Raw genomic sequence first — 12,098 nt, forward strand, 5'->3', positions numbered from 1 at the left:
ATTTTTATTTAGCATTTTTATTCTCATCTGAGAATGCATACCTATTAAATTTGCATCTTGTAATGCATTTTTAAGCCAAATCACTTGATACAACCAAGAAACCCAGCACACATTAGGCCAGTTCTGGTATCATGATTAAGAGGAAAATTATCATCAATATTGGTGGAAATTATGCCTTAACTAGGGCTAAAAGAAGCAACAAGAATCTGTAACTTCCCATGAGAGGCACTAGTTATGAAGAAAAAATAAAGACTTTTAAACTTATACTTACTTTCTTGTTATTTGTTGTTGTTTAGTCGCTCAGTTGTGTCCGACTATTCTGTGACCCCCTGGACCATAGCCCACCAGGCTCTTCTGTCCATGAGATTCTCCAGGCAAGAATAATGGAATGGGCTGGGGGGGGGGGTCACATAATTTCCTCCTCTGGGGGGTCTTCCAGACACAGGATGGAACCCAGACCTCCTGCATTGCAGGCGGATTCTTTAAGGTCTGAGCCACCGGGGAAATAACCCTTTCTTGTTATTGCAGTTTCTTAAATTCACTCCACATCTATAAAATTTAGATAATACTTTTCTTTCTAGGATTGATATAAGAACTAATAATAATAGAAACTGTTTATTAAGGGGGCTTCCCTGGTGGCTCAGATGGTAAAGAATCCATCTGCCGTGCAGGAAACCTGGGTTCGATCCCTGGGTTGGGAAGATCCCCTGGAGAAGGGAATGGCTATCCACTCCAGTATTCTTGCTTTGAGAATTCCATGGACAGAGAAGCCTAAGGACCACTTCTTGTACTACTAATAATCTATGAGATATTTTATTAGTGTTCCTGTGTTATAAGTTAGAATATTAGGGTTTAGAAAATCAGGATTCAAATCCAGAAAGTTGGAGTTTAACCTAAAGTCTCTCTGCCCTCTGTGAGGTGATAATACTGACAGAATAAAACCATCAATACAGGTGACACCACAAGAGGAAAAAGGTCAAGCAGAATAATTCTATGAAAATGTAAAGTTCTTATCCAGAGAACAGAAAGTTCTTTTTTTTCCCCCTTTTTTATTATTGAGCCCTTTGCCTATCATTGCATGAAAAAGGAAATGAGCAGCTTACAGGATTTCTTGTCATGAGTCTAAAGGGCCCCAGATCTACACGCCTGAAATGAAATGACTAAAGGAGATAGGCTAGCCTAGAGCCCCAGACAGTCAGCATCCAAGCGGTGAGGCCCTGCTCTCTTTGCAGTGGCTGTGCTCCACCCCATAACTGCTCCACTCTTACTCAGAAAGAAGCAAACCCACACCAGGAGGATTTTTTTTTTTTTGAAGAGTTAATTCTAATAGATTTAATCTATGTTTTAAGAAGAATTTGCCAAATGCTAGCTCAGCATAGGTATGTGGCAGCCCTCACCAGAACAAAGAAGCAGCAGAGAAAACTCCTCTCCCCATCCCTGAAAGGATGCTCCTAATGAGAAAACAGAAGGTAGCGGTATGGGTTAAAATGTGGAGGCAATAATATTTCAGTGAAGCGTGCTTCACGTTCACAGACTTGATGATAGTGATTACGACTCGTCCTGAACCTGAGGATCTCAGGCTGAAAGATGCTGGACACAGGGTAAAAAATTCAAGTTTTGTTTTTTTTTCCTGAGATCCCACTAAGCCTATTTTAGATGACTGTTTAAAATGTTCATGTTCTTGGCCACCTCCTGGTCACACACAATCATCTTTATTTCACACACAAGGCCCACTCACTGTGCCAATGAGATAATGCAACTTTTCCTCAGCACCTTTAGATTCTGCTGAGCTCTCCTGTTTGTTCACAGCTATCTGCTTTCAACTCTGCCAACTAGACTTTTTTTTTCCTTAATGGAGCCTGTCTGTTTACTCATAAGGCAAATGAGGGAGCTGTGTTGGCGGCAAGGGCTTCAGATGTTGGTAAGAGTTTCCTCATCCAAGAAGACCTATTCTTCAACCGGAGGAAATGAACAGAAAGGTTGAAGCCTTCCCCTAAATGTACTGAACCCAGAGATCATGAACAGGTAGCCCACTAGCTGCATTTAAGATTGTGTTGCTTGGTCCAACAAATCTTTCAATATTCTGAAATATTTGCCAACACTCTGAAAGCAAGGGATTACAGACAAATACCCAGGTCTCAGCACCTCTCAAAAAATCAGAAAAGCCTACAGTTTTGCATGGCAACATCTACTTATTTAATCCTCCAACAGTAAGTAAATGCCATGAAAGTACGTCTATTCTAAACAGAGGGAAACTGAGGCTGGGACCTGCGTGCAGACAGTCCGGCTCCTGAGCCCCTGATTTCCACTGCCTTTGCACCCACGTCTCTCATGTCTCCTGCACGGACAGGCGGGCTCTTCACCACTGAGCCCCCAGGGGAACCCTACTGCCCTCCAGCCCTACCTGGTGGGTAGGTAGACCTTCAGGGATTTCCCAGGTGGCTCAGTGGTAAGGAATCTGCCTGCCTATGCAGGAGATATAGGAGAGATGGGTCCAATCCCTGAGGCGAGAAGATCCCCAGGAGGAGGAAAGGACAGCCCACTCCAGCATTCTTGCCTGAAACATCCCATGGACAGAGGAGCCTGGTGGGCTACAGTCCATGGGGTCCCAGAGAGTCGGACACGACTCAGTAGCTAAGCACGTGGAAATCAGTTGGCGGTTAATAGGTCTGTGCCTTTTAGGTACAGCATTCTCTAAATCATGAGTCTTACTTGGCTCACTTTGCACTTTTATATTACCTGCCTGAACTCTAAGTGTGGTTGTAAGATCTCTGCTAACCCATGCTTTCTTGGCCATATCCCTGTCAGTAGAGTCTGTCTTTCACCTTTTAAATTTTGCTGGGGAGTACTCTGGGAGGAGAAATATACTAGTCTATAGAAGTTTCATAACAAACTATATGATAGATATTATCTCTATTTTTTCTGATGGGGAAACTGAGGCTAACAGAGAAGGGCTGCACAGAATTAGACAACTAAGTCCACGGCTAAATGAAGACTCCAACATGGTTTTCTGACCCCAAGCCCAGCCTTATCTCCATTTAAGTATAATTCCTATTGACCACTGAAGCTTTTGTCAAGACATTTGATGACAAGAACCAAATGACTGCAAGAATCAACACATATACTAAAATACAATTTATACTTAGAAATTAATAAGCAAGCATGTTATATAAAGCTAAGGAGGACTTTAGTCTTCCTTGACAGTGAGAGAGCTGAGGCTTTGCACAACTGCAGAGAGAAACACTGGGTTGGGAGCCGGGAGGCAGGGCAGCAGACTCCTCCACTCACTCACCCGGTCACTTTGAGACAGGCCTGGGACCTGGGGCCCTTTGCTGCCATGCTACGATGCTTGCACCTGAGCACACCTCTCCTTGAGCGACAGCATACAAAGAAACTGTGTGGAACTATAACTGCGTGCATGCCCAGTTGGGGCAAATTTTGGACCCCAAAGATACAAAGAGACCAAAACACCCAGCTGCCACTTTTGAGGAGCCTGGGGTCAAAAACAGGGTGTTGAGAGCAAAAGCAGGATACTGACACGCCCCCTGCACACACACCATCTAAGGGGTGGGCAAAAACAAGCCAGCCCTCTGGCCCAACCCCTGGGCCATCCTACCTTCACTCTACTTTCACCTGCAGGAAGGGGGCACCTAGGGAACCTGGTGTTTGTTCTGGCTCCACCCTGCTTATCGAGGCAGGGGCCCCAAACAGCCCAGCATGAGTTTCTTGTTTGGCCTCTAGCCAGTTTCTATTAACTGGGGGAGGCCAAGAACTCTAATTGGTAACAGCATGAAAGTGAAGTGAGGTGAAGTGAAGTGAAAGTTGCTCAGTCGTGTCCGACTCTTTGTGACCCCTTGGACTATACCGTCTGTGGAATTCTCCAGGCCAGAACACTGGAGTGGGTAGCCTTTCCCTTCTCCAGGGGATCTTCCCAATCCAGGGATCAAACCCAGGTCTCCGCACTGCAGGCAGATTCTTTACCAGCTGAAAAGGTCTCCTGTCTATTCCATGCCTCCGTGTGTGCTCAGCGTTTTATAACAGTCTTCAGACATAAGTGGCAGCATCCTCTGTTCAGAGACAATCAGCTCTGTCACTCTGCAACCCCTGAGTTTTCTCTTCATTCTCCCTTCTCCCTCTTTTTCCCCCAAGTCTACCTTTTCTGACTTGAACGTTTTCCCTGGCCTTTCTGTCATAGGTCTATTTTGTCCATCTGAAGTAGAGCATCCCTCTGGAAAGTGCTTAGAGATGAATACAGAGAAAACATTTATAATAGAGAATGAACTCTAACTAGGTGAAAAGTGTTCCTATGGGCCATTTGCTGTAATACATACCTTGTAAAGCAGATTCATCATATTCTTATGGAATCACAAATAAAACTCATGATTATTAACAAAATACTCATTTTAAAGGTTAGGTTGCAAATCTCTATGACATAATTGGATTGGTGAGTTCAGTTACTCAACATATAAATGGGGAGAGAAGCATAACATAGTGATGGTCTGAAATGGGTACATTCATCAACCATACATGGTAAGTCATATCTCACAAACGTTGAGCCTTTTATATCAGGGTTCCTGGTTCCTTCAAAAATGCAGGTGAAATTAGTACTCAGCCACGATATATGTAAAGCACAGCATTTCTTCATGATTGATATTCTTCAGTTCTGCAAATGGTTTAGTAGAATGAGGAGGAAGAAGGTATTCCATTTGGCTGACTGTAGCTGAAACTCAACTACACTGCTTAACCAATATGGTTTTTTCCGTCACAAAACAGCACAATTTGCAGTTATATTCCACAATAACATAAATGACCCAGGCTCTCTCTTGCTTTCACCTTTAGGGCCACAAAATTGTTGCTTCACCTCCAGGCTCTCATCCAATTTCCCGGCAGGAAGAATAAGAAAAGAAATCACAATGAAAAAGGGTGCAGCACTTAATCAAGAAAATAAAACAAACCTGCATAGAAACTTCCCATTTATAACCTTTATTTACAAATTAGTGGCAAAAACTGTATCAGATAGTCTTCATATTGCAAAGGAGTCCAGGAAATACACTTCTTCAACTGGGCATATTGTCTCCTTGCCGTGCTGTGCTTAGTCACTCAGTTGTGTCTGACTCTTTGTGATCCCATGGACTGTAGCCCACCAGGCTCTTCTGTCCATTGGGATTCTCCAGGCAAGAATCCTGGAGTGGGTTGCCATGCCCTCCTTCAGAGGATCTTCCTGACTCAGGGATCAAACCCAAGTGTCCTGCATTGCAGATGGATTCTTTACCATCTGAGCCACCAGGGAACCCCAAGAATACTGGAGGGGGTAGCCGAGCCCTTCTCCAGGGGATCTTCTCAAGCCATGAACTGAACCAGGCTCTCCTGCATTGCAGGCAGATTCTTTACCAGCTGAGCTACCAGGGAAGCCCACTGTTTCCTTAAAGGAAATCTAAGTTCCTTAAGCATGGAGGAAGATCAGATTTGGGTAGGCCACTTACACAGTGCTCCTTCCCTGGGCTCAGAGTCTAGTGACTCACAAATTGCTAACAGAGAGATAAAACCCAGATAGTATACTCTGAGATGAAAACATGATTCACATTGCCTGATTCAGAACCCGCCTACCAATGCAGGAGACCCAAGAGACAATGGTTCAATCCCTGAATCAGGAAGATCCCCAGGAGAGGGCATAGAAACACACTCCAGTATTCCTGCCTGGAGAATCCCTTGGACAGAGGACCATGCTGGGCTACAGTCCAATGGGTTGCAAAGAGTCAGACACAGCTGAAGTGACTTAGCATGCACACACTCAGCTGGAGGACATGGCCGGCTTTTGTTTATCTATGAGGATTACAGGTGCTAGTGACTAACTCCCCAAGCTAAGTAGCCAATCATGCCTACTTCCAGTTATTCCTCTGGCTGCCCTTTGACCTCCTGGAAAGCTACTAGGGAAGCCCCTGGGTTTATTGCCCTGTGTCCCTCTTCCTGTATCACTGCTTCCAAGGTCTGTAGGTGAGCAGAAAATGAATGTATTTGTTAGCATACAAATGCAACAGAGGCTTTGAATGAAAGAGAAGTATCTCTTTCGTGTAACAAGCAGGTGGCCTAGGAGGATGGCGGTTCTGCTCCACGAAGTCACGAGGGGACTCCGACTATTATCTTGTTGCTCTAGGCACACTTCCTGGGTGGCACAAAAGCTCTCATCTTTCAAGATGCAGGGTGTAGGAACAGAGTGAAGAAGAGATTGTCTCCTATCTTTAAGAGCCAAGAAGGAAGATGTAATTATTTATTCTCTTATTACTTTGTTGGAAGTTAATCACACAGCCACACGTAACACCAAAGAAGGCTGGAAAACGTAATTTTCTTTGGAGCTACCATGTCACAAGCTAAAAAATGGGGTTCCTATTACTGTGAGAGAAAGGAGGACTTTGAGAGTGCTGGGAACTGACACTTTTCACCATCAGTTCAGTTCAGTTCAGTTCAGTCGCACAGTCCCATGTCCGACTTTTTGCTACCCCATGAATTACAGCATGCCAGGCCTCCCTGTCCATCACCAACTCCCGGAGTTCACCATACTCAGCTACAAAGCCCAGGAACTCAGGATTCCCAGTGCTTTGGTCCCATAAGCATTGTTTCAATGATCTACATGGTCCCATAATTATTGTTTCAATGATCTACATGGTTCCATAATTATTGTCTCAATGATCTAAGAAAGTGAAAGTGAAGTCACTCAGTCGTGTCCGACTCTTTGCAACCCCATGGACTGTAGCCTACGAGGATCCTCCATCCATGGGATTTTCCAGCCAAGAGTCCTGGAGTGGGTTGCCATTGCCTTCTCCAGTCAATGATCTATAAGGCCCCATAGTTATTGTTTCCACATTCTCCTTGTCACAGCCAGCCTAGATTCAGGAGGAGAGTGACCTGCTCCAACTCTGGAAGGGCAGAGAGGACATGGGCAGTGAAGACTGCCCACTTCTGGAAGACTATTTACCACACTCACCAAGCACAGTTTGGAATTTTGATTCTTCCTGCCTCTCCTTTCCTCCACCCTTTGCGATTTTAATAGGCAGAAGGTAGAGGCTAGTTGGTCCTTAAGCAATTCCCTACTATTTGCATGAATCAAGTTTTATTATCACTAAGAAAAGCAACTCTTTTAAAGCATCCATTATAAGAGGTATTGGTTTATTTAAGGTAATGTTTCTACCTAAAAAGACCTGATAACTATATATCTCTTTTTAACATATATTGAGGAAAAAATGGCTAACATATCAAAGCCAGACTTCATAAACATTGCTATGACAAAGCTAAAAATAAAATCCTCCACCACCTTCAGCAGTTTCACTCACTCGACAACCCCTGAGTTTTGTGCTTCACACCACTCAACACCCCCTGGGGAGAGGAAGACTGGTCTACCCCAGGATTCCCGAGATGCCTACCATCAGGGAGAGAGTGTGAAGGCCCTCTGCTCTGCAAGGACCAGAAAACTCCTTCTGGCATAAGGATCACATGAGTTCCCAAAGCAGAAGAAAGGCCACCTCCTCAGCTTCTAGGTCATAACTTGGCCCCAGGCAACAGGCTGACACTGGGGCCTAAACCCCCTGCAGCTGCCTCTGGCCCCCTTTAGGACCGTTCCCTTGATGTGTGATGTGGTCTCAGCATTTCATCAAGCAGCTGCAGCATTTGGCTGCGTGAGCTTTTGAGCTTAGTCAACAGAGCTTCATTCCTTGGGTCAAGGTGTCCCCACTCAAACTCCACTCCCACCTTCAGGGTCAACCCCAGGTTCTGACAGACATGCTGGTCACAAATGTTAGCGTCCATGTATGCAGCAGCATTTGGTATTCTTGCTACTGGAGAATGTAGATCAACTGAGTGCTAAAATTTGAGAGTTTGATCATACCTATGGACCCTCTTGCTGAGAGGAAAAACGTGCATATACTGACTACCTAGGGAGTTCACAGCCCCTAACCCAGGAATCCTATCCTTTAAATTCTGGTTAAAGCCCCTGATTTTGTGGGCTGCACTAAGCAATCAATCTCTTAAGCATTGCTGCTAGTCAGCGCCTGGAGGGCTGTCCATCAGAAAGGCTCAGGAAGGTGAGCCTGTTACCCACTTCCACCACTCACGGTGCCCAGGGTTGTCGGCTGTTTCTTTCAGCATTGATAGCTTTGCCCATTGCCGGTATTGCTCTTCCTTCCCCAGTACCCTACAGACATCTGAGCCACATTTGAACCCCCTAAATTACTCATTCAAACAATGGCCATGTCATGTCACTTCGACCTCTGGAATGAATCATTTCCTTGGCCTGACCCTGTTTGTCTTTCAGGGTTGAGGTAACATTGCCTCCTCAGCTTGCAGGGCCTGATACACATGCTCGACACTCAAACCCAAGCTCACCCTGCATTCTGCTCTCCATAAAGCTGATCTGATTACATCCCTCTCCCTAAAGCCTTCCTGCCGCTCCAGATTGGCCCTCCTCATGAAATCAGCTCTGCTCGTTTGTACCTCTTTCTGTCCTCCCATCATCTCCCTTTAATCCTGAATGGGAGAAACCCCACTCAACTGTTTGTTGGTGGTGGTGTTCAGCTGCTTTGCAATGTTATGTTCGTTACAGTTGTATAGCAAAGTGTATCAGCTACACATATACACATACCCCTCTTCCATGGATTCCCTTCCCATTTGGCCCTCACAGAGCACTGAGCAGGGCTCTGTGTGCTGTGCAGCCGGCTCTCATTAGTCGCCTGTTGCATACAGTGTAGTGCATATATGGGGCTCCCAGATGGCTCAGCGGTATAGAATTTGCCTGCTATTGCAGAAGATGGAGGTTTGATCCCTGGATCAGGAAGGTCCCCTGGAGAAGGAAATGGCAACCCACTCCAATATTCTTACCTTGAAAATCCCATGGACAGAGGAGCCTGGCGGCCTACAGTCCACAGGGTTGCCAAGAGTCGGACACGACTGAGCAACTAAGCAACATAACAAGTGGGTACAAGTCAATCCCAATCTCCCAGCTCACCCCACCCCCCACTCACCTTGAAGTCTCTGGGTCTCTGTTCCCTTGACTCCTCGCCCATCTTCCATTCTTGACGGTCTACGGAGGACATTTCCCTTCATGTGTAAAAGCTTTCATATGTGTTTCTCTATCACACTTTCTTCATTTGTACCATTGTTTTTAACTCATGTCTGTCTCCCTCATTGAGCTATGAACTTGAGAACAAAGACCATATCTATTATTTTTTTAATGGTGAGCAACTAGAACACTGCTTGGTGCTATGCTCTGTTATTTGAAAGGATGAAGACACAGGAAGAGAGGAAGTGCAGCTCATCCCAGCGCTTTCCCACTCCCCATTCTCATCCCTCCCTCTCCCCACCCCTCACTGTGAGCCTTTCCTCTGCTTGAGGGGAACTCCCACCTGCCTGCAGAGCCCTGCCCCCTCCAGCTTCTCAGTTTGGCCAAACTCAGTTTGATGGCGACATCCAGGCACAATTGCCCACAGTCTCTCTCAGCATACAATCTACTAGTGTATTCCTTGTCAGCGCCTCCCCTCTGTGCTCTCACAGCATACAGTGCTCCATCTTCTCAACATTTCGACATTTCATTGATTTATCTATTATCCCAATTAACTACAGTCCTCTTGAAAGGAAGAATAATGTCTAATTTACTCGGGCTCTCCAATGATTTGCATAGGTCCTGGTGCTCAGTGATTGTCTTTTGAGACTTGTCTAAATTCTCGTTTTTCTGTTTTTCTTTGTGAAGCTCTGACAAAGGGTGAGTCATCCAGATGCACTTAAACACTATGACGGAAAGCTGTGCTTTGAGTTCATGCCTTGAAGTGTTAGTGATAAAACTACTTTTAAAAAAGCTTTGCATCAGTTTTTGTGACTTCTTCCAAGGGGTCCTATCTTTGGCCTTTAGAATAATAAGACATAAGCTCTGTCTCTTCTTGCCCTTAGATCTCCCTGAAAGCCTCATCAAAACTTCAATAAATCAGTGCTTTTCAAGTGTAATGTTTATACAAATGCACTCAAAATCTTATTACAATCAGATGCTGCTTCAGAAAGCCTGAGGGTCTACGTCTCTAAACAGCTCTTGGATGGTTTCAAGGTTACACATGGAGTAGCAATACTCTGGTCTAAAACAACTGTCAGAGAACAGGGCTTGCATCCTCTCATCATCTTCAGTTTTCTTCTGGGTAAGGTTGAGTTTGCCAAAGACCTCTTTCAAATGCAGTGGTCTGTGAGTTTTTACCACACCCCACTTAGTGTCGTTCTTGGTGGTTTAGCTGTATAGAATCTGCCTGCAATGCAGGAGATGCACAGGAGACCGGGTTGGGTCAAGACACTCTCCTGGAGAGGAAATCGACAGAGGAACATGGCGGGCTACAGTCTATGAGGTCGAGAAAGAGTCAGACATGACTTAGTGACTAAACAACAACACGCTGATTGTAAAGAGTACTGGATTTCAAAGCAGACATGTGGGCTTGAGTCCAAGCTACCACTATCAACTATCTGACCTTTGGGAAGTTGGAGAAAATAACCTTTTGGTCTCAGTTTTCTACAAAAAAAAAAAAAAGATATCCAATGTCTGTGTCTAGTAGTTGGAAGGATCAGAGGATCATGAGACAGTATGGACTTCTGGTTATGTACCACATTATTGGTACATTGTTTAATGTCTATATTACAATTTAAGGATTCACTGGTTCTTTTGCCATTTACATCAGAAAGTTGCAAAATTGTCATATGCCTAATTTAATAATAATTAGTATCCAGTAATATCTATTAGGTTCAAGGCACTGGGCTAGATATTTTATACCTACTTTTCAGAAATTCTTGAACACTGAAAATAATTTTTTTTCTTCCTTTTATAATAGCCAGTGCTGGTGAATATTATCTTTTGCCTTCTCGTTGTACAAGTACCCATCAGGGAAGACACCCTTCATCAGAGGATATCCTTTCCAGATAAAGTTAAGACTTTTCAAAGGTCAAAGCATATAAGAAACTATCCTCCCCACATATCTAAAAATTAGCAGTCAGATCACAGCAGAGGATTCCAGGATTCCACTGAAAACATACTGACACAGCCCTCAGTTTTCTAATTAATGATATGAGAGATTTTGACTTATTTCTAAATCTTGCTCTCAAAAGCCTCAAGGATTCTAGATGCCAAAGGCTGTGGGCCTGGATGGGGGAACACATAGAGATGTACCCACTAGTAGCTAGGCTCACGTGTTTAACATACTGGGTTCGAAGCATGAAAAGACATAATTCTGCTTTTGTTGCTCCAAAAATATTTGAGGGACATTTGAACTGTAGTTCCTAACGCAACATACAATGCACTCAATCTGTGAAAAATAAGCTTGTCTGTAGATATGTGATTCAGTGATATCAAAATCCATAATGAGTATTGGGAAATATATGTTATTATTTTCCTTTCTCTAGCCCAGGCTGACCAAGGGAATCTTCTTTAGTAGACTGGCTCCTGGTAATTTGGAAAGGTAGAAAGTTTCAGGTAACTTATTTTTATCAACCAGCAGAGCCCTGCTGAATGCCATGCTTGGCTCATTGACATGAAACACCCAGAAACAGCATTTGCAAGTAAGTATTCAACCAGTATTTTGCGAACTTGTGTTCCCAAGGGTGTCCCATATGAAGAGGTTTCAAATGTTCTCATCTACATTTTTTTTTTTTTTTAGTAGGAAGAACTGCTGTGTTTTTCAGTTTTAAGAACTCAACTTTTCTGGACCAAGAAATTCCCTTGTAAGTTTAGCATAGCTTAATTTTCAAGTTTTGGAGTTATTTTGTATGGAATGGTTTAGAAAATCGAGCACTTCCACATCACTGCCAGCTCATCCAGTTTAATTCAAGTATTTACAGGTCTATCAGAAGAACAGAGACATTACTTTGCCAACAATGGTCCGTCTAGTCAAAGCTATGGTTTTTCCAGTGGTCAGGTATGGATGTGAAAGTGAAAGTCGCTCAGTCATGTCTGACTCTTTGCAACCCCATGGACTGTGTAGTCCATGGAATTCTCCAGGCCAGAATACTGGAGTGGGTAGCCTTTCCCTTCTCAGAAGATCAAGTTTCGTATAATCTCTATACTTAAGAACATTATATAATGA

The sequence above is a fragment of the Capricornis sumatraensis genome, chromosome 16 (genome assembly GCF_032405125.1).
Source record: "Capricornis sumatraensis isolate serow.1 chromosome 16, serow.2, whole genome shotgun sequence".
In the NCBI taxonomy this organism is placed as follows: domain Eukaryota; kingdom Metazoa; phylum Chordata; class Mammalia; order Artiodactyla; family Bovidae; genus Capricornis; species Capricornis sumatraensis.